This window comes from Temnothorax longispinosus, chromosome 11 (genome assembly GCF_030848805.1).
Source record: "Temnothorax longispinosus isolate EJ_2023e chromosome 11, Tlon_JGU_v1, whole genome shotgun sequence".
Lineage (NCBI taxonomy): Eukaryota > Metazoa > Arthropoda > Insecta > Hymenoptera > Formicidae > Temnothorax > Temnothorax longispinosus.
The window spans coordinates 8,849,594-8,873,792 of NC_092368.1; the positions used below are offsets into that span (position 1 = coordinate 8,849,594).

Genomic DNA, 24,199 nt, shown 5'->3' on the forward strand with positions numbered 1-24,199 from the left:
TAGAATCTTACTTCTACTTACACGATATTATTTCTACATGTTTTCCCAAGGGTGGATGATAAACATTATGTACGTATAAACAGTAGAATTTTTGTTTTAAGCAAATATTGTGGTCAGGTGACAGCTGTGTATGTGCCCCAATAAGTAATATTTTTAATTTTTTGGTGCTTTTGATATAAAATCGCGTTTTGCACCCTAGATTTTTGTGCGGACTTTAATTCTGTAAAAGATTTTTGCAATTCTATAAAGCCAATTAAAAGATCCACCTATTAACGATAATGTCGGTAAATCATACGGCTGCAGGATCCCCTTAAGGGGATTTTTAGTAATGCAAATACGGATGCAGAATGACAAGAAGAGCAGCAACAGTAGTTGCCGGATCTTGCGAAAGATGGCGAGCAATCAAAAAAAAGACAGATGTCATTTCGTTAGACAAAGACAGATATAGGGAAAACAAAATAAAAAGGTTGACATTATCGACATCGAGGAAGTTCGCCTATCACTGCAGGATCCCCTTAATTTACAAAAGGATACGGAATTCCTACATCATGCATATATATGTTCCCATTTTAAATAAATTTAAATAAATTGTAACATTGTGCTTGTTTGGTCCTCGATCTGAAAATGATATTTATATACATTTACTTATTTATTATTTACACTTTTATTCCCATTATGACCTACAAGATTCCTACTTTACTTGGTATAATTGTTCTTATTCCACTTGACGGCTCACAGTGTCGTGCAATCTATCGTGACAACAACGTGTCATATGGACACTTTAATCTTTAATGTATTTTTAAGGGGGGAGACTCGTCTCTTTGACCCTTTCTTTGATAATTTTTTATAAAGAACTGAGAGTATTTATTGAATCCTAATAAAATACATGATAATGTTGACGATGAAATGTACAAGAAAAAATTTTTTTATAGTACAAAAAATACAAAATGGCTGCGCTGCAGCTGCTCGAAGTTGTCGTCTAGATTTTGCGCGGGAGAATGCCCAGGTCCTTGTAATGAACTGAAATCAACAAACCAAAATTTTTTCGTTAAATTATGATCCTCCGATGCGCATGAACCTAAATTTAGCAAAAAAAATTTTTTTTGAAAAATAGAGGACGTTTTAAAAAAATTTTACGATTTTTTTTTTCAAACAAATGGCTAAAAATAATATTTATTATAAAAATTTTAATGTAAATTTAGGTTCATGCTCATGCCAATAAGTTGACAAATATCTGTGCAAAATTTCAAGTCAATCGGTTGATTAGATTTTGAGTTATATTCTCCGGCGCGCGAAAAAATACGTTTTGAGAAAAACGCGTTTAAAGTTTCTGGTCTACAAAAGTTGTGTTCAGAGATATACTTACAGCTTTCAAAGCTCAGTCTGCGATGCCAGGACCATACATCAAGTCTTCCTCTTCCGCAAAAGCATTCAATTGTGCTGCACTTTTCTCTTTTGCAGCAGTCCTGGCCTCTTTTAAACTGCTTTTGCTTCGTCGATTTTGTCTGTGTACTCGCGCGTCATCGTACATGTCAGCAAATTTTTTGCACTCGGGACCAATTTGAAGTTCCAGGTCGTTCATAGCTCGAAGTACATATTTATATCCGTCGTTAAATATACCTCCAAGTATGCAGCAATTTCAACGATTTTCCAACCGCAGTTTAAATGCTTTGGAGCCAAACGCCACACAGTTGCGTTGAAAGATTCGTTTGCGTTTTGAGTAAAGGCGCCCACGCATCGCTCCAATAAATCATCCCGAGATAAGTCTTGATAAATTGGTAAAATGTGCTTCTGTACATCTTTGTGGAGTGGTACTGGATGAGTGAAAGTTGAATTATTGGCTTGTGCAGCGTTATATGCGCACCACGAGTCGACGCCGATAGGACAGAAGTGATGCTGTGGCTGTCTATCTGTTGAAGTCAAATGGTAGTACGTGGCCATTATTGCTTTCTTCATGTCTTCTTTCGAGTGTGCACTTCTGCGAATCGCCAAACCGTAATATTTAGTCAATTTTTTAATTAAAGCATTTGTAAGCTTTCCTTTGCCACCAAGTTTAGCGGTTTTTTTAACATTTCTTAGACGTGTTCCCATTCGTTTTTCGACGTGACCTACGCACTCACTTTTGATCACTGTTTCGTCTTCATAAGGTTGAGCATCCAAAATAGATTTAAATGTTTTACTGTCGCCGTCTCCGACATAATTGGTGTAACGTACTCCGTAACGTTCCTCAGAACGGTGAAACATTTCAAGTACAGCGTCAACTTCCATTTTACCGGGAGATCCTGTATGATTTATTGGGCAAGTTTCTTGATGTTCTTCATATTCCGGATTGTCAGTGTGGTGCCGAAAGTATGTACATGCTTGACAATAGCTACTTTTCACTACTAAATCAATCACTTTTCCTGAGTAAAATGCTATAAGAGTCGTTACTCCGTACAAAGACGAGAATCCACGTTTCTTCCATGATCCGTCGCCACTAACCGTGAATTTTAATAATAGCTTTTCATTTTTTTCATTTTCTTTTTGCTCAGCCTCCACTGCATGTGCGCAACTCAAATCAAAATGTTTTTTGATAGACGTATACATGTGTTCTATTATAAGGGCATACGCTGTTTTGCTTATTCCACTGCCTAAATCCATCACACCACAAAAAATGTTTATACCTTCTCGAGCAACGCCAAGTAAGCGCATTGCAAAGATTATACGTCTATTTATTTCAAATCCACTGTGTATCTTCGGTCCAGAATCAATCAGTGTGGTTCCACATCTACACTTCACTGAAATTTTGAAACCAAGTCCTTGGTCTCCTGATTGTCCAAATGTAATTTTTTGTCTGCACACCTTACATACAAGCAAATCAGCGAGAGCAGAAAAAACACTTATGAATTCAATTATTCGATAGCATATAGTTGGATTTATAATAATATCGTCCGCCGATGCCTTCAATTTCTTAGCAGATCTGCTAACTTCCTCGCTTGATTCCTCCTCAACTTCCGCGTTCGAATTACTCATAAACTGATTGCCCATAAATCGCCGACGACGAGACTGGTTAGGACGAAAGTTTGGTGTTTCCCTTCTACACTTGCGATTATTCATTTTTACAAGTAATTCGACACAGAAACGATTATGGGTGCGTTCCACTTATCGCTCGCAACGCTCGTGGAATCATTTCATCCTTGTTGTTGTTTATCAAATGTTAAACAAAGACGAAATGATGCTCGCGAGCGTTGTGAGCGATAAGTGGAACGCAGCCTATGAACGTTACGAACGATCACACCACGTGAAAACAAACAATATACCAGTATCGCCGAGTTTCTGCGAGTCTCCCGCTCATTTACCTGCTCGCGGCACATCTGGAGCTCATCACTTTGATGACTTCTCAGGGACTTTTAGCGTTGTGTTTTGGCTTTAATACTTCGGGAATATGTTCTTCAGATAGTAAATGAATTTTTTAAGCAAAAAAAAATGCAAAAAAATTTCATAAGAGACGAGTCTCCCCCCTTAATGTAATTTTATATTGTTGACCATCTTCTGTTCTCCTGACTATCTGGTGAGTGTTTCGGATTAAAATGAGTTATTGCTCTTATTCTTTGTTTCATTAATTATGTTTGACCATTTAGTATAGATAGCAATCATTTAATTCTCATGGTTTTCCGACCTCCTAATCCAAAAGTTCATAGTTATAATGGATAATGGTTTATTGTACTGCTGAGGATGGCTCGAAGAAAAGCCGAAACGTCCGGAAACATGTAATATGAAAATATATCTGTCTTTTGGCATTACGCACTAATAACCGCGTCGACTCTCTTATTGCCAATTTTGCTTCCTTACAGAGGAAGCTTTGTTTTCATAAACTTCGTATATGGACCTTTGATCGTATATAAAACCAGGTCTAATCAACCAAATGTTAAAGAAATATATGTATATGAAATAGGGGTAGAAAAGACCGAAAAAAATGGTAATTATATAGAATGACTAACACAGTTCGGATTACTTTGACCTTGACATATGTTGTCAAGGTCACCCTTCTAAGTGATCTTCAGAAGTTTTTAGCCGGCAGTCATTGTTTATTAAAAAGTTATAAACAAAAAAAGTTCGAAAAATATAGCAGGTCTGTATTAAGCTTCCTCTGTAAGGAAGCAAAATTGGCAATAAGAGAGTCGACGCGGTTATTAGTGCGTAATGCCAAAAGACAGCTATATTGAGTATTAGAAGGCATAAATGACTAATATATATGTCGAAATAGTTCACGCATACACTTTTCACGCGAGACGAGTTGTCACATGGGTTCGCGCTTTACAAGCTCGTTTATTGTATATCGCCACAAATATTCACACAGATGATTCAAGCAGTTAGGTATCACGCTGGGAGTTTGTTTAGTTTTATTATGCGGAGGAAGGGGCTCCGCCGCCTATTTGTGTACTGTTTATACACATGTACTATACACATGTATTATACACATGTGTATAAACAGTACATAAATAGGCGGGAAAGGCCCTCCTCACTGATTTTAGGACACGCCTTCGGCGTATATATTAATGACGCGCTTTAAAAGTATTTAAGTGTTTAAAGCGCGTCAACTAATCTATATGTAGGTTAGTGACGCGCTTTAAAAGTAAATATAAATTAAATACTTTTAAAGCGCGTCGCGAAAGTTAATATAAATTTTTAAATAATACTTTAATTGTGTGTGTATAAACAGTACACACGTAATAAGAGGGATGCCAAGCGGATTCTAAATTACGATTTTTGGACATAAAAGTGGCTATAACTCGGAAACGACTCATTTCCGGACCTATGTTTGTATGAACTTTTTTGCTTGTTTTTGGGTCCGGAATCACCTCCCGAAGTGGAGTAGGCGATTTTTCGGACACCCTGTATATATATATACATATATATATTAGTCATTTATGCCTTCCAATACTCATAGCTGCTATATTTTTCAAACTTTTTTTGTTTATAACTTTTTAATAAACAATGACCGCCGGCTTCTGAAGGTCACTCAGAAGGGTGACCTTGACAACATATGTCAAGATCAAAGTAATCCGAGCTGTTAGTTATTCTGTATAATTACCAAAAAAATGATTTTTTTAGTTTTTGAGGCCAACGTGTTCCTTATGTTCGAAAACGTCGGAAAATCGTAATTTAAAAAAATGTCCATATGTGTGTGTGTGTGTGTGTGTGTGTGTGTGTGTGTGTGTGTGTGTGTGTGTGCGCGCCAAATTTACCGAAATTTCTATAACTCAAGAACTAATCAACCAAATCTTAAAGAATTATATATAAAATAAGGGTAGAAAAAACTGAAGAATATATAAAATTAATAAAAATAGAATAATAGAATTAATAAAAATTGCTAATAATAAAGGGGTTACCGATTTCTATCTTAAAAAATCTAGATGATTACTCTAATTTCCGCAAATTTAGAGATATTGAGCTTAAATTTTTTTATGGATAGAGTATTATTAAAAGTAGGTTGGTGTTGAATTTGGCAATGATCGGTGAAGGGGTCACCAATTTTTGCATAAAAAGTGTACAAGTTATACATGCAATCTTATATATATAAAGGAATCATTAAAGGTAGGTTGGTGTTGAATTTGGCAATGATCGGTAAAGGGATTACCGATTTTTGCATAAAAAATGTATACAGTAGACCGAGGCGAATCGGATTACTAATTAGCACGATAAAACAGCTCGTTTGAAACAAAACACTAACAAAAATTGTCTTAAAACTTATATTGATCCGATTCGCCTCGGTTTACTGTAAGTTATATGATGGATAGAGTATTATTAAAGAAAGATTGAATGAGAAAGAAAATGAGAAAGATTGTTATTGAATTTGGAGGATCGGTGAAGGAATTACCGATTTCTGCTTAAAAAGTATATAAGATGTAGGGGAGACCAGGGCTAAACCGCCAGTTTTTTTTCGGTGCCGATTTTTAACAACAAAATAAATAATTTAAGTTAAATATTATATACCACTGTAAAGAGTAAACCTTTAGCTACAAAATTTATTTAAAAAATTTTTATCTACGTCGCTTTGTTTAACCGGTATGGAGCAAAAACGACAACGGTGCAAAAATTGAAATCTCAAAAATGCCGGGGTTGAACCGCCACCCCCCCGGGGCTAATCCGCCACACTGCATTTTTAATACATATACGTACATCTAATCTTGAAAAATGATAGGATACATTTTAATAATTGTTTTTTAAGAGAAAAATATAAAAATTTATAAATTTTTATGCGAAACGTTATTAAAAAATAATTGTTTTACCTATTCCATAAAACAATTTAGGCACGTGAATACAGATCCTGACGAGCGCACTGGAGCGCACGACGACGACCACGACGACGACCACGACGACGACGCGCGACGACGACGACGACGACGACGACGACGACGACGACGACGACGACGACGACGACGACGACGACGACGACGACGACGACGACGCGCGACGACGACGACGACGACGACGCGCGACGACGACGACGACGACGCGCGACGACGACGATGACGACGCGCGACGACGACGACGACGACGACGACGACGACGACGACGACGACGACGACGACGACGACGACGACGCGCGACGACGACGACGACGACGACGACGACGATGACGACGACGACGCGCGGCGACGACGACGACGACGACGACGACGACGACGACGACGACGGTCACGACCACCACCACCACCGACACCACCACCACTACACTGACACTGACACAACGACCAACAACGACGATCTACCGCGGCCGGGACGATCTACCTCGCGCGCGGCATGTCAACTCTCGCGCGGAAATCGCGGAATCTCAGAGCCGTGCCGTGCCTCGCCGACGTGCCGTGAGCGCGAGCGATCTCGGAAACAACGGTCCGCCATCTTTTCGGTCGGTCAAAACACCCGCTTTGCGACGATACGTGCGTACCATTTCTCTCCTATACAAACTGACGCACGTGCAAGAGAAGACAGAATCACGCTCGAGGGAAACCTAACCTGAAATCGCCGTGAGCTGAAGTCGTGCGCCCGGCACGCCACAGTGACGAGACTGGCGGACCAGCCCCGGGTGCTTACTGGCGGATAAGCCCCAAACATAAGTTTCAGGTTTGATCGCCCACGAAATATTAGACATCAACGATAATGAAAAAACTACACTGGATTCGTGTTCAGCATGCATTACTCTTCATAATCACTTACTTTGAGATTCGGTGATACAATAATATTCAAGATATTACAAAATTTCCACGCGCAGAAAATTTCACTTTCACCTTCCGAAAACACGTTTGCCCTCGTAAAAATCATAACACGGCAGGTAACCTGCCGAAACTCCGTTGGTCACATGGGTACCATAAGCAGCGTTTACAATGTTAATAGCGAGTTCGCACAATATACAGGTTCCGAGATATTTGATTTGGCGGTTCAACCCCGTTGGCGGTTTAGCCCTGGTCTCCCCTACATGTAATTTTATATAGATTATTCATTAAAAGAAGGTTGTTTTGAATTTTGCGAGGATCGGTGAAGGAGTTACCGATTTCTGCTTAAAAAGTTACATGTATAAGTTATACATGTAATTTTATATAGAGTATCATTAAAAGAAAGTTGGTACTGAACAAAATGGAAATAAAATATATCCGTAATTAGTAGGGATTATTTTAGTAAAAACATTAATTATTTATATTATTTAGAGGCTCAGAATATAAAATATTTGAATTCAATTAAGCAATAAGATCCGAACTTGATGTACAGTCGATAAAAATTTTATTATACAAAGTAGTCATATATAAGTCGCGAACGTTTCGACCCTTTTTGGAGTCATCCTCAGCACATTGTCTAATTTAAATTCGTCCGAAAATATACTTCGCCTTTAACACATTTGTTAAAAACTTGCAACTACAACGAGACCTTCATTATTCCGCAAATTCTTGACCGACGTTACTTCCATGAGGGCAGATGTTGTACACTCCTAATAATCACTCCTAATAATCGGGAACATCTGCTTTATTTTTAACGAAGTAAAAGCACCCGATTATGAAGAAATGTAGCGAAGAACTCGCAAAGTACCTAGAAAGTATGGCAGAGATAAAAGATTCCGTTGAAATGAAAGATACCTTGCAAATACATCTCTCTGGAATATAATATATATATATTCCAAAGACTCAATGATCCTTATATTTCATGTAGACATCATGCAAAAATATACCTGTTTTTATAAATTTTTTTTAAACATAATTATGCGATTTTTTTTAAATGGAAATATACAAAAAAACAAGTAGAAACCTGCACATTGCTTCCTCATATTTTTAAGTGGGCAAGTAGAAACTTGCACATTGCTTCCTTATAATTTTTAAGTATGCAAATTATAAATTTAAACATTACTTCCTCACAATTTTAAGTATGCAAATTATAAATTTGCACATTGTTTAATCAACATTTTATTTCGCTCATAAAGCTTTCTCTATGAAGAAGCCTGTTTTTTTATGCATAATTATTAGTAGATATTTATTAATTTGGCTTCCTCATAGAGGAAGCTTTATGAGCGAAATAAAATGTTGATTAAGCAATGTGCAAATTTATAATTTGCATACTTAAAATTGTGAGGAAATAATGTTCAAATTTATAATTTGCATACTTAAAAATTATGAGGAAGCAATGTGCAAGTTTTACTTGCCCACTTAAAAACTATGAGGAAGCAATGTGCAGGTTTCTACTTGCACACTTAAAAACTATGAGGAAGCAATGTGCAAGTTTCTACTTGCACACTTTTTTTATTGAGATAAAGCTTTATTGCAACTAATATCTGTTACACTAATATCTGTTATATTCCTACAAAAATCAATTAAATAATTAATGTTTTTACTAAAATAATCCCTACTAATTGCGTATATATCTTATTTCCATTTTGTTCAGTACCAACCTTCTTTTAATAATACTCTATATAAAATTACAGATATAACTTATACATGTAACTTTTTACGCAGAAATCGGTAATCTTTTCACCGATTCTCCAAATTCAATAACAATCTTCCTCTAATAATACTCTATCCATCAAATAACTTAGGATAGACCGAGGCAAATCGGATCAATATAAGTTTTAAGGCAATTTTTGTTAGTGTTTTGTTTCAAACAAGCTGTTTTATCGTGCTAATTAGTAATCCGATTCGCCTCGGTCTACTGTATATACATTTTTTAGGCAGAAATCGGTAACTCTTTCACCAATTTTCACCAAATTCAGAACAACCTTCCTTTAATGATTCCTTTATATATATAAGATTGCATGTATAACTTGTACACTTTTTATGCAAAAATTGGTAACTCCTTCACCGATTATTGTCAAATTCAACACCAACCTACCTTTAATAATACTCTATCCATAAAAAAAATTTAAGCTTAATATCTTCCGGAAATTAGAGTAATCATGTAGATTTTTTAGATAGAAATCAGTAACTCCTTTATTATTAGCAATTTTTATTAATTCTATTATATTCTTCAGTTTTTTCTACCTCTATTTCATATATAATTCTTTAATATTTGGTCGATTAGTTCTTGAGTTTGTGACGACGACGACGATGTCCTCACGGTCTCGCCGGCCGTGGAGGAGCGCGCCGTCGCTTTCTTCACTATAGATCTCTTTATAGGTCGCGATATTTCTCTCCGAAACCCCGATGGTAGCTCGACTGAGTATTTTTAAGATGTAATGTTGGGCGCCAGGTGCGATTCCTCGCACCACGATACACGAGATCGCAGTGTTCTTAGGCGTGGGCTTCTTTGATTAACCGCGGTTGGAATAGGAGAGGGAGCGTAGCGCAATCATCACACTCGAGTAACAAAGAACATACACCGGTACACCGGTGGTGGCCCCGTTCCTTGACGGGAACCTTCGTCGGGGCGTCCCCCTTTTCGGGTCCTCCGTATTCGGGCTGCAGTGCTCTCGTGCCGCTGGTGACGCCTTGACAGGCCAGCTGATTTCCGGCTGTGGGCTCCAGCGTGACCCGCCCGTCGACCGTCCGCTCTCGGGAGCTTCCTGCTGTCCAGCCGTAAGTCCCTCGATGCGGCACATGCCGTTACAACGTCGTGACCCTGGCCATCTGCTCCGCTCTCCCTCAACCTGTAACGCTCGCAACAGATCTTAATCCTAACCTAAATGTTCGCTCTCCGCCCGCCCCGGGCGGAGGCACCATCCCTGACGCCTCCCTCGGCCGAGCTCCCATCTGGGGTGAGGGACGTGACATTTGTCACGTCACAACTCCCCGCTCCCAGACGAGTGCCGAGGGGGACGTCGGCCCTGGTCTGCCGGTGGCCACCGCTCAAGCCTTCTGGAGTTTACTCCATACCAACATGACAATTCCCCTCATTAGCCCTTACTTTGCCGGTGACGGCTTCGCCCCGTCCGGCCCCGATCAGTCAATGCGTCTCCCCTTCCAACGTTACTCATCGAATCTCCGAATTACTTCCCCATCTTTTCCTAATCTTCGCCCCTGATCAGTCAAATCTCCCCTGCCGGACTACCGTCTACCGAATTTTCCTTACGGGTCGGGGACAGGAGGGTAGTACGGTTTCACATCCTTGACATGCACTTTCCCTACGGTTGACCCGTCCAGCTGTGTCAACTCGTACACCACCGGAGAGATCACCCGTTTTACTCGTAAGGGTCCCTGGAATTTCGGCGCCAGTTTTCCCGCGATATTCTGTGCGGCTGACGAAAGCACGTGCTGCCGCCTTAATACTAAGTCCCCGACTCGGAATCTCCGCGGTCGCCTACGCAGATTATAATGCGCGGCCTGCCTCTGGTTCGCCTGGTCCATATTCTCCGCCACCCATTCTCGAACGGCCCTCAGTTCGATCATCCGCTGGGACCACTCCGCCGAGTCCCGCGGCTCCACCTGAGTCACGTCCTCCCCATGGTCACGCAACAAGTTCGGCGGCACTAACTCGCGTCCCAAATTCACGAACGCCGGTGACGCTCCCAACGACAAATGCGACGCGGTATTATAAGCGAAACGAAACTGTGGGAGGTATCTATCCCACTCCCGGTGATCCCTCTCAATAAACGACACGATCATAGTTTTCAGGGTCCGATTGACCCTTTCCACGGGGTTGGCCTGCGGATGGTACGGCGGCACCGTGGCATGCGTGATGCCATGCTCCTCAGCAAAACCCTTCATCACGCGATTTACGAACTCAGTTCCGTTATCTGTGAGGAAGATCTTCGGCGTACCCCACCGCGACACGATAAGATCTTCCAACGCCTCTTTAATTTTCGGGCCGGTAGCCGCTCGCAATGGCTTCAACTCGATCCATCTTGTGAATAAATCTTGGATCACCAGAAGGTACTGGTAGCCGGCCTTGCTGCGAGGCAAGGGCCCCACTATGTCCGCGGTGATCGAAGTCCACGGCCCTTTTATAACGCGGCGGCCCATCCACCCCGCGGGACTAGCTTGCTCGACCTTCGTCCTTTGACATGTGTCGCACGTCCGAATGTACCGAGTGACCTCGCGAAACATATTTGGCCAATAGTACGACACGGCGAGACGCTGATATGTCTTTTCGACTCCTAAATGACCGGCCTGCGGCGCGTCGTGGGATTCGCGAAGGGCCTCGGCGCGTAATTCCCTCGGCAATACCAGCTTCCACCGGTCCAAATCCTCGACTATGTCCGAAATAACCGGTCGCGGTCGCAAAAAATATAGCTGCCGATCAATTATTTTCCAGTGAGCAAACCGCTTCGGGTCAGTCGCTACCTCCCTATACCGCCTGCGATACCACTCGTCACTCGTACCCTCACACTCCTCGATCTCGATCGCGGCGTTTACTCTTCCGCCTTCCGCGCCTTCGTACATCCGCGACAAGGCATCGGGCACGTGGTGTAGGGCTCCCTTGCGGTACTCCACGGTGTAATCATACTCTAATAATTCCAACGCCCAGCGGACCAAACGACCCGTGGGATTTTTCAAGTTGTGGAGCCACCGCAAGCTACTATGATCCGTAACTACGGTGAACTTGTAACCTTCTAAGTACGGCCTAAACTTCTGAATGGCCCACACCACGGCCAGGCACTCTTGTTCAGTCACCGAGTACCGCTTTTCCGGGTCCGACAATACGCGACTGGCATAGGCTATTACGCGTTCTTCCCCTTCTAAGTTTTGAGTCAAGACCGCCCCCAACCCAACCGAGCTCGCGTCGGTTTGTAACACGAAAGGTTCTTTAAAATCTGGGCATGCCAGGACGGGGGCCGCCATTAAGCTATTCCTAATGCTATTGAATGCATGAACTTGTTCATCCCCCCACTCCCAGCGCCTGCCTTTCCTCAAAAGGCGGGTCAAGGGCTCACTTAGCGTCGCGAAATCCGGTATAAATTTCCGATACCACGATGACATCCCGAGAAACCTACGCAATTGTCTCAGTGTTCGGGGCGCCGACTACTCCAGCACGGGGCGCGTCTTTTCTGGGTCCACTGATACGCCTCCCGTCTCCACCACGAAGCCTAAATACTTAACCTGAGATCTACAGAACTCGCATTTATCCATATTAATCGTTAATCCCGCAGCTGCAATCTTATCTAGCACTCGTTTCAACCATTCGAGGTGTTCCTCGAAAGTTTCCGTCGCGATAATTATGTCGTCTAAGTACGCGAAAACGAAAGGCTCCATTTCCGGGCCTATTAAACTATCTAATAGTCGTTGGAACGTCGCGGGGGCACCCGTTAATCCGTATGGCATTCGAACAAAATGATACAAGCCTTTTCCCGGGACGCTAAACGCGGTGATCTCTCGGCTGTCTTTACTTAACGGAATCTGAAAATAAGCCTGGCTTAGATCGATTGTAGAGATATATTTTGCCGAACGTTATTTATTGAGTATTCCGTCCATTGGTGGTATCGGGTACGCGTCCTTTTTAGATATCTTATTGACTCCGCGGAAATCCAGGCAAAACCGGTACTTGCCATTCGATTTCTTTACCATCACGATTAGATTCGACCATTGACTTGCGGACGGTTCCAGTATTCCGGCTGCTAACATTTTATCTACCTCCGCGCGAATTGCTTCTTGCACCTTTGGCGAGACTAAATAGCAACGTTGCTTTAGCGGCGGATGGTCTCCTACTTTTATTTTATGTTCGGTTAGATCGGTCAGACCGGGGTCTCCCGACGGTGCTACTATTTTCCGTAAAAAATTTTTCAGATGTTTTTTCTGATTTTTATGGTTAGCTCCGCGAGCCCACAAACGCGGGGGTCTGTTTCCTTCAACTGAAACTGGTAGCGGACGCGAGGCCTATCCGCGAAATGCCATTCCCCTTTTCCGAAGTCTAGCGTGATACCGAACTTCGTCAGGAAGTCCATCCCCACGATACACGGCACGGCCAAATCCGGCAATATGCCTACCGAGATTTTCCGACTCCGGTCCTTTAGATGGATGGAGAGCGAGGCTTCTCTATGAATCGGGGCTATTTGTCCGTTTGCCATTCGGATTGTTGCGCCCCCCTCCCGCGTGGTTGGAACGCCTAGACTTTTTACTATATGCATCCCCCCGCGACCGAGGAGCGTCATGTTCGACCCCGAGTCCACCAAAAACTCCCACCGACGGATCGCGAGCTGTAGCCGCGGTAGTAAGTTACGGTGGGCTAGTGTGAGCTGTTCCGGGAGAGACCACGGAGGGCTCATTCGCGTGAACAGGGACCGTAAGCAGGTTAAATATTCGACCGCCGGCTCGTGTTCTCCCTGCGTTCTTCGCTGTATTTCTTCCCGAAGGGTCGTCAAATAGTCCGGATCGCCGAATCGACTTCGCCACGCGTGCTCGAAATCCCGCCAATCCCGCCAATTCTCGCTTTTTAATCTCACCCAATATAACGCGGTACCCGAGAGGAATAGTGGCAAGCACTTAAATAGTTCGGCGTTATCTACATGAACAATGGAGCGGGCCTCCTTAATCCGTAACAAAAATGCTTCCGCGTCGCTACCGCGTTGTCCGGAGAAGTGGAGGTTCCACTTTCTCATTATATCATAAGCCTCGGCCGCGGATCCGAACGTATTTCCTCTATCGGTATGGCGCGGCGGGTACTCTATTCGCGGCGGGGGCGCCCGCTGATAAGTGTCCCCCCATGTTTAGTGGGGGTCAGGCGGAAAATTGTACGCCCCCAGATTCACGAGGGTGTCCCCCTTTCCCGTCGCCTTGTCCTTCAACCTGTAACGCTCGCAACAGATCTTAATCCTAACCTAAATGTTCGCTCTCCGCCCGCCCCGGGCGGAGGCACCATCCCTGACGCCTCCCTCGGCCGAGCTCCCATCTGGGGTGAGGGACGTGACATTTGTCACGTCACAACTTATAGAAATTTCGGTAAATTTGGCACACACACACACACACACACATTCTTACATACATACATCCATACATACACACATATGAACATTTTTTAAAATTACGATTTTCCGACATTTTCGAACATAAGAAACACATTAGCATCGAAAACTAAAAAGCAATTTTTTCTCCGGTCTTTTCTACCCCTATTTCATATATATTTCTTTAACATTTGGTTGATTAGACCTAGTTTTATATACGATCAAAGGTTCATATACGAAGTTTATGAAAACAAAGCTTCCTCTATGAGGAAGCAAAAACATTTCTAGAAACCGGTATCCGGTATGTCGTACATTGGACCTATTTTTTCCGTCAACAAGACGTCAGAAAATGACGTCGTGTAGATGTGACATATCAACGTCATTTTCGGGTCTCACGAGACCTATGTAGGACGTCAGATTGGTCATTTTGTGATCAAAATTTACCGTTATTATGACGTCATTTTGCTACTTGGGCGCGGTTTTCACCGTCCTATGAAGCAATCCTCCAGGAAGGTTTTAGTTCATAAAATATCGTGTTAGAACATCAGGGTACGGAGCAGTAAGGAAATATGCAATAATAATTACAATCAACTAATAAATCGTTCAGCTTAGGTGTATTTTATTCGACCCAACTGGCCAACTTTATTAAATTGCACGCTACGTTTCGACCTCGGGTTTAGGTCCTTTTCAAGCGTTACGAGTACAAACTATTAATTAGTTAGGCATAATGCCTGCTACGCCACATCTAAAAACTAATGATAAAAAGTATTACGACATGTAACATATCCCGGGAAAAAATATTCATATCTGATCATATATGATCATATATGAATGGCCATATATGGTCAGATATGGAAATTGGCCAGATCTGAGAATATATGATCTGGTATTATTGTATATGTTAATATCTGATCAGGTATGATCAGGTACGAACTATATATTTATCAGGTATGAACATATATATTTAAGTAAGTTTCAGAAAATTGTTATATATTTTCAAAAGTTATTTTTTAAGAGTGTGCAACTTTATTATAAAAGTAGACTCCACGATACAACTAATACAAAAATTGTGCCGCTCTATAGTGCGAGACAGTGTGTCGTGTCTTTTGATACCGTTCTTATAACACTGTTTGTCAATTTTAAATACGAGAAACAGATCCCATCGAATGCCATCTATTGAATACTTTGAGATGCAATATCTGATCTGATCATATATAATATTATATGACTATATAGGTTCATACATGATTATATATGCTCTATATATGGGTATGTAAAACTTATATCTGTTCATATCTCATTTATACATGTTCATATACTGTCAAATATGAATATTTTTCCTGGACATTTTGTTCGCGGATATAAAAGTCCGGGAAAAATATTCATATCTGGCAGTATATGAACATATATAAATGAGATATGAACAGATATAAGTTTTACATGCCCATGTATAGAGCATATATAATCATACTATGGTTATCTATCGCCATATATGATCAGATCGTGCATTATACATGACACAAGATCTGATCATATATGGCGATAGATAACCATATATGATTATATATGCTCTATACATGGGCATGTAAAACTTATATCTGTTCATATCTCATTTATATATGTTCATATACTGTCAGATATGAATATTTTTCCCGGACATTTTATATCATTATATCCCAATCTGGTCATATATAGACAGATCTGATCATGTTTCATATCATTTCCGGCCGTATATGAACATATACAATCATATACAGCATCGCGTCTTGTCATATATGATCATATACAGTGCCGATACAGTTATGTATGGCCATACATAATTATATCTGATAATACATGGCCGAACATTCTTTATATACGACCATGTAAGGCCAGATACGATTATGTATAGTGTCATATCTGGCTACACATAATAATATGTCTGACCATATATGAACTTATATGATCAGATCTTGTGTCATGTATAATGTACGATCTGATCATATGTGGCGATATATAACCATATATGATTATATATGCTTTAGATATGGGCATATAAAACTTATATCTGTTCATATCTCATTTATATATGTTCATATATGTTCATATCTCATTTATATATGTTCATATACCGTCAGATATGAATATTTTTTCCCGGGATATAATTCACAATTAATAAAAATAAAGTGCTTACATAATTTGTTCGTTAATAATTAAAATATATAGAAGACCGTTTACACGGCATATTCGATCGTTCGTAAAGAACTTGTCGAGTCGGCGATGTTACTGTTAATGTGCGGACACGGATAACAACAAAACAGTACCGCTCAAAACGATCAAAAGAGGGGAACAGAGTAAGAAGTAGGAAATTATGTCTCTTCTATAATACGTTCGTAGAGAGCGTTGAGCTTCTCTGTGTCTCTTTGTAAATTTATATTATCGTTGAATTTTTTTATAAAAAACATTTCTGCTATTTCCCTCTTCTTAGTCTGTTTTTCCTTATGTAAGATTACTGGTTTATTCCAGTCGAAGTCGTGTCCATATGACATTCTGTGACAACTAACCACGGAATGATTACTGACGTTCTTCTTTATATCATTCTGGTGCTCCCTGAGACGCGTACATAAATGCCGTTTCGTTTGCCCGATGTACGCAGCATTACAATCTTTGCAGTTTATTTTATAAACTAATTCGGTTTGATTAAGATCATCTATCCTGTCTTTCCCTCTTTTTATTATGCAGTCGAGTTTTTTAGGGACCGCATATAAAGTACTAATATTGACTTTTTTTAGATCTCGACTTATAGACTCACTCAGATTTTTCACATATGGTAACGGTATACTATTCTTTGGATCAAAAATTATTTTACTGTCCTCGGTAGATGTATTTCGTGTTTTAAGTTGATTTAATCTTTTGGCAATGTATTTATTTATGATTGACTTTGGAAAGCAGTTGTTAGTCAAGATATCTAAGATATCTAAGACATAGATAGGTATGGGCTGCCGAAAGTGCATAAACCTGGCCTCCCGTTACGCATTATTGTCTCGGCGTTGGGAAGTCCGCTATACAACGTAGCAAAGCTCTTACAAGTAGTTTTACACTCATCTATTCCAAAACCGAAGTCGCATGTAAAAGATAGCTGGTCTTTCGTTAATTTTATTAATAACAGACAGATAAAGGAGGATAAAATACTCATTTCACTTGACGTTACTGCACTTTTCACGAACATTCCGAAAGATTTGGAAAAGGTGGAGTCACATTTCGAAAAAAACAGATCTAAATTTACAACAATTTTTATATACTATTGACTTGATTCTATCCTCCACCAGCTTCAGTTTCAACGGTGCGATTTATGAGCAGATTTTCGGCAACCCCATGGGGTCTCCTTTGTCTCCAGATGTCTCCGACATTGTAATGGATGATCTGGAGACGCACTGCTTGAACGTGCTAGATTTCGATATCCCGATTTTTGTCAGATATGTTGATGACATCTTTGCTGTTGTCCCTAAACCTAAAGTTGACATAATACTAAGAGCATTTAATGACTATCATCCCAGATTGAAATTCATATATGAAACGGAAAAGGACGGGGCACTTAACTTTCTTGACACAACGGTGATCCGAAATGGCAATACTTTGATAACGAACTGGTACAGGAAACGTACATTTTCTGGACGGTATACAAACTTTTATTCGAATTACCCGTTAAAATACAAAATAAACACTATCACTAGCTTAGTTGACCGCGCTATTATACTCTCTGACAAAAAATTCCATAACTCTAACATCAAAATTGTTAAAGATATCTTGACTAACAACTGCTTTATCATCACGGGTAAAAGTTTACAATAACTTACACAGCTCGGATTACTTTGACCTTGACATATGTTGTCAAGGACATGATTCTGAGTAACTTTTTCTTATAACTTAATCGGCGGTCGCTGCTTAATAAAAAGTTATAAACAAAAAAAGTTTGAAAAATATAGCAGCTATTTTGAGACATTTTGAGCTATTGGAAGACATAAATGACTAATATATATGTCGAAATAGTTCACTTTCGCATACACTTTTCACGCGAACCGAGGTTCACCCACACCCCCTGCTTTCGGGGGAGGTGCGGTAGCCCCGAAATAGTTTACGCATACACTTTTCACGCGAACCGAAGTTCACCCACACCCCTCCCCTGCTTTCGGGGGAGGTGCGGTAGCTCCGAAATAGTTCACGCATACACTTTTCACGCGAACCGAGGTTCACCCACACCCCCCCCCTCTGCTTTCGGGGAAGGTGCGGTAGCCCCGAAATAGTTCACGCATACACTTTTCACGCGAACCGAGGTTCACCCACACCCCCCTGCTTTCGGGGGAGATGCAGTAGCCCATAACACGTAAGCGAGGGTATTTAACTAAACAGTTAAATACTACCTACATAGGTTAGATGACGCGCTTCAACAGTATTTAACTATTTAAAGCGCGTTACTAATCTATGTAGGTTAGTGACACGCTTTAAAAGTATTTAAGTGTTTAAAGCGCGTCACTAAACTAAACAAAACTAAACAAAAACTAAACAAAAACAAAGTGTATGTGTGAACTATCTCGACATATATATTAGTCATTTATGCCTTCCAATAGTCAAAATAGCTGCTATATTTTTCAAACTTTTTTTGTTTATAACTTTTTAACGAATAACGACCGCCGGCTAAAAACTTTTGAAGGTCACTCAGGAGAATGACCTTGACAACATATGTCAAGGTCAAAGTAATCCGAGCTGTATAAGTTATTGTAAACTTTTACCATAGATACTTATTATTTCTCGAAAAATTTTAAAAATTTTGAAACCGGTTTCCAACGTTGTGTGTTTTCTAATTTCCGCCAATTTTAAAATATTGGGTCTATTTTTTTTTTGTTTCTCGTTGGAGGAGGAAAATCCCTAATGCATACCCTAGGGCCGGTCTCTAAGGTTATGCCGGACTTACACCGGCTAAAAACCTTTAAGCAAAAATGGGAAATTCTCTCTCTCTCTCTCTCTCTCTCTCTCTCTCTCTGGAGGAATTCAGGAATTCTTTTCTGCTTTCGTCAATATACTTTTGGCACTCTTCCTGATGTTATAAAATCAGCATCTTCCCTTCCTGCCTTCAAGAGTCTTCTTAGTACCTTCTTGCATTCGTCTAAAGCTGAGTGATTGGGTCATTTCTTTTTCTGCTTTTAGTTTTGTCTAGTTTTGCCTGCGTGGTGCTTTCTAGTTTAAGTGCGCTAGTCTTAAGTTAATTTGATTAGTTTTAAGTTGCGTTAATTATAAGTAGTTTTAAGTGCTGTAGTTTGTTATGCTTATTTTGCATGTATTACTGCTTTGTTATTTGGTTTTGCCCTTTAGCCTTGCTTGGGCATATGAAATATATACAAGAGGAATCGCTCGCGATCGATACGCGCACAGCGCTAGAGCCGCTCTGCGCTCTCTCTGCGAAGCGCCGCTGAGCGACCGCATCGACGCGCTCACTCATCGTCGCTAGCGGCGCGTCTCGATCGCGCGTGCACCATCGTCAGCTCTCGCAGAGAGAGCGCGCGTCGCGCATGCCTGCGATACTCGTCGAGTCGATCTCGCGGCTGCGTCACGACCGCACCATCTACCCTCAATCACGACATCTGCCCTCGCCCTGCTCACGACTCGCCCTCGCCCTCTGCGCTGCGTCTCCTGCTTGTCAGCGCTCTCCCTCTTCCCGCTCCCTTTCCCTCTCTCTCTCTCTCTCTCTCTCTCTCTCTCTCTCTCTCTCTCTCTCTCATAATATACAAATACCCTATTTCATATATAATTCTTTAAAATTTAATTAATCAGTTCTTGAGTTATAGACATTTCAGTAAACTTGGCTGTTTTTTTTTTAACAGAAATTGGTAACTAATCAACCAAATCTAGAACTAATCTTAACGAATTATATATGAAGTAAGGGTAGAAAAGACTGAAGAATATAATAGAATTAATAAAAATTGTTAATAATAAAGGAGTTACCAATTTCTGTTAAAATAAAACAGCCAAGTTTACTGAAATTTCTATAACTCAAGAACTGATTAATTAAATTTTAAAGAATTATATATGAAATAGGAGTAGAAAAAACTAAAAAATATATTAGAATTAGAAATAGATCGATATCTCAAATATTGAGAAAGCTATAGCGTAAAACACGTTTTTCTGAAAAATAAAAATCCCCTTAAAATCCATACCGGTCGACGGATTTTAATAAAATTAGAGGAGAACATACTTTCTATGATACTCTATTTGTGTGCAAAACTTCAACCGAATATCTAAAAAATTGTAGAAGTAGATGTGTGTACAAAAAATCCGTACACACACACACACACACACACTTGTGTGTGCACATTGCTTTCTTATAGTTTTTAAGTGTGCGTGTGCAAGTAGAAACCTGTACATTGCTTCCTCTATGAGAAAGCCAAATTAATAAATATCTACTAATAATTATGCATAAAAAAAACAAGCTTCCTCATAGAGGAAGCAACGTACAGGTTTCTACTTGCACATTTATTCCACTTGCACACTTTTTTATTAGCAATGTTTCTAATTCTATCCTCTTTATTTCTTTCTTATAATGTGCGAATATCCTTCTTTTTCATGAGAAACGGAAGTCAATAAGATATCATATAATGAAATAAAAAGGAAATTAATATTTAAAATACATACCTTTTTTCTTTGTCTCTCTCTTTCTTTCTCTCTCTTTCTTATAATGTGCGAATATCCTTCTTTTTCTTAAGAAACGAAAAGACAGAAAGTCAATAAGATATCATATAATGAAATTTAAAAAAATAAAACAAAGGAGATGGAGAGATTAAAAGACGTAAATTTTTTGAAATATAAATTTGATATTTAAGGGGATCCTGCAGCCGTAGGATTTACCGACATTATCGTTAATCGATGGATCTTTTAATTGGTTTGACAGAATTGCAAGTTTTTGGTCTAGAATTAAAGTCCACACAAAAATCTAGAGTGGAAAACGCAATTTTATATCAAAAGCATCAAAAAATTACAAATATTACTTATTGGGGCACATACACAACTGTCACCTGACGACAATATTTGCTTAAAACAAAAATGCTACTGTTTATACGTACATAATGTTTATCATCCACCCTTGGGAAAACATGTAGGAATAATATCGTGTAAGTAGAAGTAAGATTCAATGCGTACAAAAAAAGATCCATCTAATAATTATTTTAGTAATGCAAATACGGATGCAGGATGACAAGAAGAGCAGCAACAGTAGTTGCCGGATCTTGCGTAAGATGGCGAGCAATCGAAAAAAGGACAGATGTCATTTCGTTAGACAAAGACAGATATAGGGAAAACAAAATTAGAAAGGTTGACATTATCGACATCGAGGAAGTTCGCCAGTCACTGCAGGATCCCCTTAAGATACATACCTTTTTTCTTTGTATATATATCTCTCTCTTTTTCTCTTTCTTTCTTTCTTACAATGTGCGAATATCCTCTTAATCGCTTTCTCTCTTTCTTATAATGTGCGAATATTTTCTTAATTGCTCGCGACAGTCACGAATTGAAGTGACTGATTTATCTGTTTTGACATATAATATGTGAAAGGAGCAACTTATCCTACATACTATTATATAAAATTCTTACGGGTGGTGTATGTTTGAACGTTAATAATTTGAAAACTATTGGACCGAATTTTTACCACAAGTACATGAAATAGGGCTAGAATTTTCCGGGGAGTGCTATAGAGTGTGTATTTTTTCGTTACCGATTTTCTGGACCGAATTTTTACCACAAGTATATGAAATAGGAGTAGAATTTTCCGGGGAGTGCTATAGGGTGTATAGTTTTTCGTTATCTATTTTCTGTATAACATAATTCACTTAAGGTATTCCTTTCACGGAAGAGCGTATTTTGTAGGCGCTAAGCAAACTCTTGTATATTGCATTAAACTTACTATATATAAAATCAAGTTATAATTGATTATTATGTTTAATTATAAGAAAAAAGTGAAAATATTATGTGTATTTAGAAATTTTTCATTTTTTGGTAAATTTTACTGTCAGAACAATATAGCAACGCTGCGCTTTTCAGGGCGCCGATTGTAAAATGTGAAGTTGATAACAAAAGTGTCAAGTGTCAATGTAAGTGTCAATTTCATTAATCAAAGAATATTGTGACATTTTTTTTTTATCAAAGAGAGATTTTATAATAATAATGAAGAAACATAAAGTGAGGAGTAATGTGGGCAAAAATAAGGGACAATTTGTGAAAATAAAAGTTGATAATAAACCGTACGTGATGAACTGAAATGTGACATGAGCGCACAGCTTGCAACGTTGCCAAATAATTCCTTGAAAGTTGACATTAAAAATATTCATCTATAAACCACATTTTAAGTCAACTTTTAACATAAATATTTTGTTTAAATATTCGGTGACTCTGTATTTTTATCGGCACTATCGAAAATATAGAGTTTAGCGAATATAACGCAGTTAATATTTAATATCTTAAAATATTTGATAAACAAATTATTACATTGAAATGTGGAAAATAAACTTTTTTGATAACGTCACATATAAAATATCGAATTTTCAAAGTCATAATTCTTCTTTATATGTTCGGTAATGTGGTTTAATTTTTTTCTGGCATAAAGATATGCATTTTAACTTTCTCGTACCAAAAAATCAGTTAATTCTTAAGACCTTGGTGTCATGAAAGGAATACCTTAAAATTGATCGACCTATGAACGATATCATTTGTTAATTTTTTTAATTTATATTTATTTATATTTATTATGTATTTTTTTATATAAAAACATATATAATTTTATATATACAATTCTTTGAGATTCGGTCAATTATTTCCCGAAAATTTGAAAAAATTAGAAAAACCGGTTTCCAGAAAATCAGTAACGTAAAACTATACACATAATTAAAAATATACACTCCCCGGAAAATTCTACCCCTGTTTCATATACTTTTGGTAAAAATTCTGTCCACTAACGAATGAGTAGTTCGCGGACGGACGGACAGAGACAGACAGACAAACAGTCGGGTTTTATATAATAGTATGATATTAGAATGTTTAGATAAATATCACTAACAAGGGGAGGGCGCAAGGACCGGGAAACGGATCTGAATGAAACTTATTCCTATAATAACTCTTCACTAACAGTAAAACATAAGGAGTATTCAAATAAGTTAGAGTTTAACGGTTTGACAGGTTATGTCGGGTTAAAGTCGGGTAAAAAGTTTTTACACTTTTAACCCAAAGATTAATGTGATAAGTTAATGAGCCACTTATGTATTTTGCATAACCTTAAAGAGTAGCGCGCCCAAAGTTAATTAATTAACTTTTTACTCGACTTTAACCCGACATAATCTGTCAAACCGTTAAATTTTAACTTATTTGAATACCCCTATAGTAAAGCGCTAGCGCGCAACTCTCAGCCGTTTTTGAGATAGAAATTCGTAGAAATCTTGCGACGCAAGTCTACCGGTTCGCTAGCGCAAAGCTTCGACGAAGCAGCGTAGCCGCGCAGCTAAGGCAGGTGACTGCTACGCCACCGCCGCGCACGCCGGCCCGGGTTCGATTACCGTTGATCTTTTGCAAATCTTTTTTTTTTACTTCATTTTTTTCCTTATTAGCATTAATAATAAAAATGTTAAATTGAAGAAAAATAAAGGGAAATGCTTACCTTACCTTTACAAAATGTTTTTAATACACAGTAATTAATAATAATTATTTCTCGCTGGTTCAAATGTTATAAATAAATTTGAGGACAATGATTAATTGTAAGTTGGAGCACTTTTGAAATAATAAAACATAATGAACTATTTTTTATACTACTCAATCAATAAACAAAAATATATATATATGTATATATAT

General features: G+C 39.2%; 1 long non-coding RNA gene and 1 pseudogene across 1 annotated transcript in view; both read right to left on the reverse strand.

The window, feature by feature from the left end:
* Positions 1 to 24,199, reverse strand: part of LOC139821446 (uncharacterized) — a 31,966-nt gene that overhangs the window by 3,352 nt on the left and 4,415 nt on the right. The gene's annotated exons all lie outside the window — the stretch shown is intronic.
* Positions 619 to 2,612, reverse strand: LOC139822194 (uncharacterized; annotated as a pseudogene).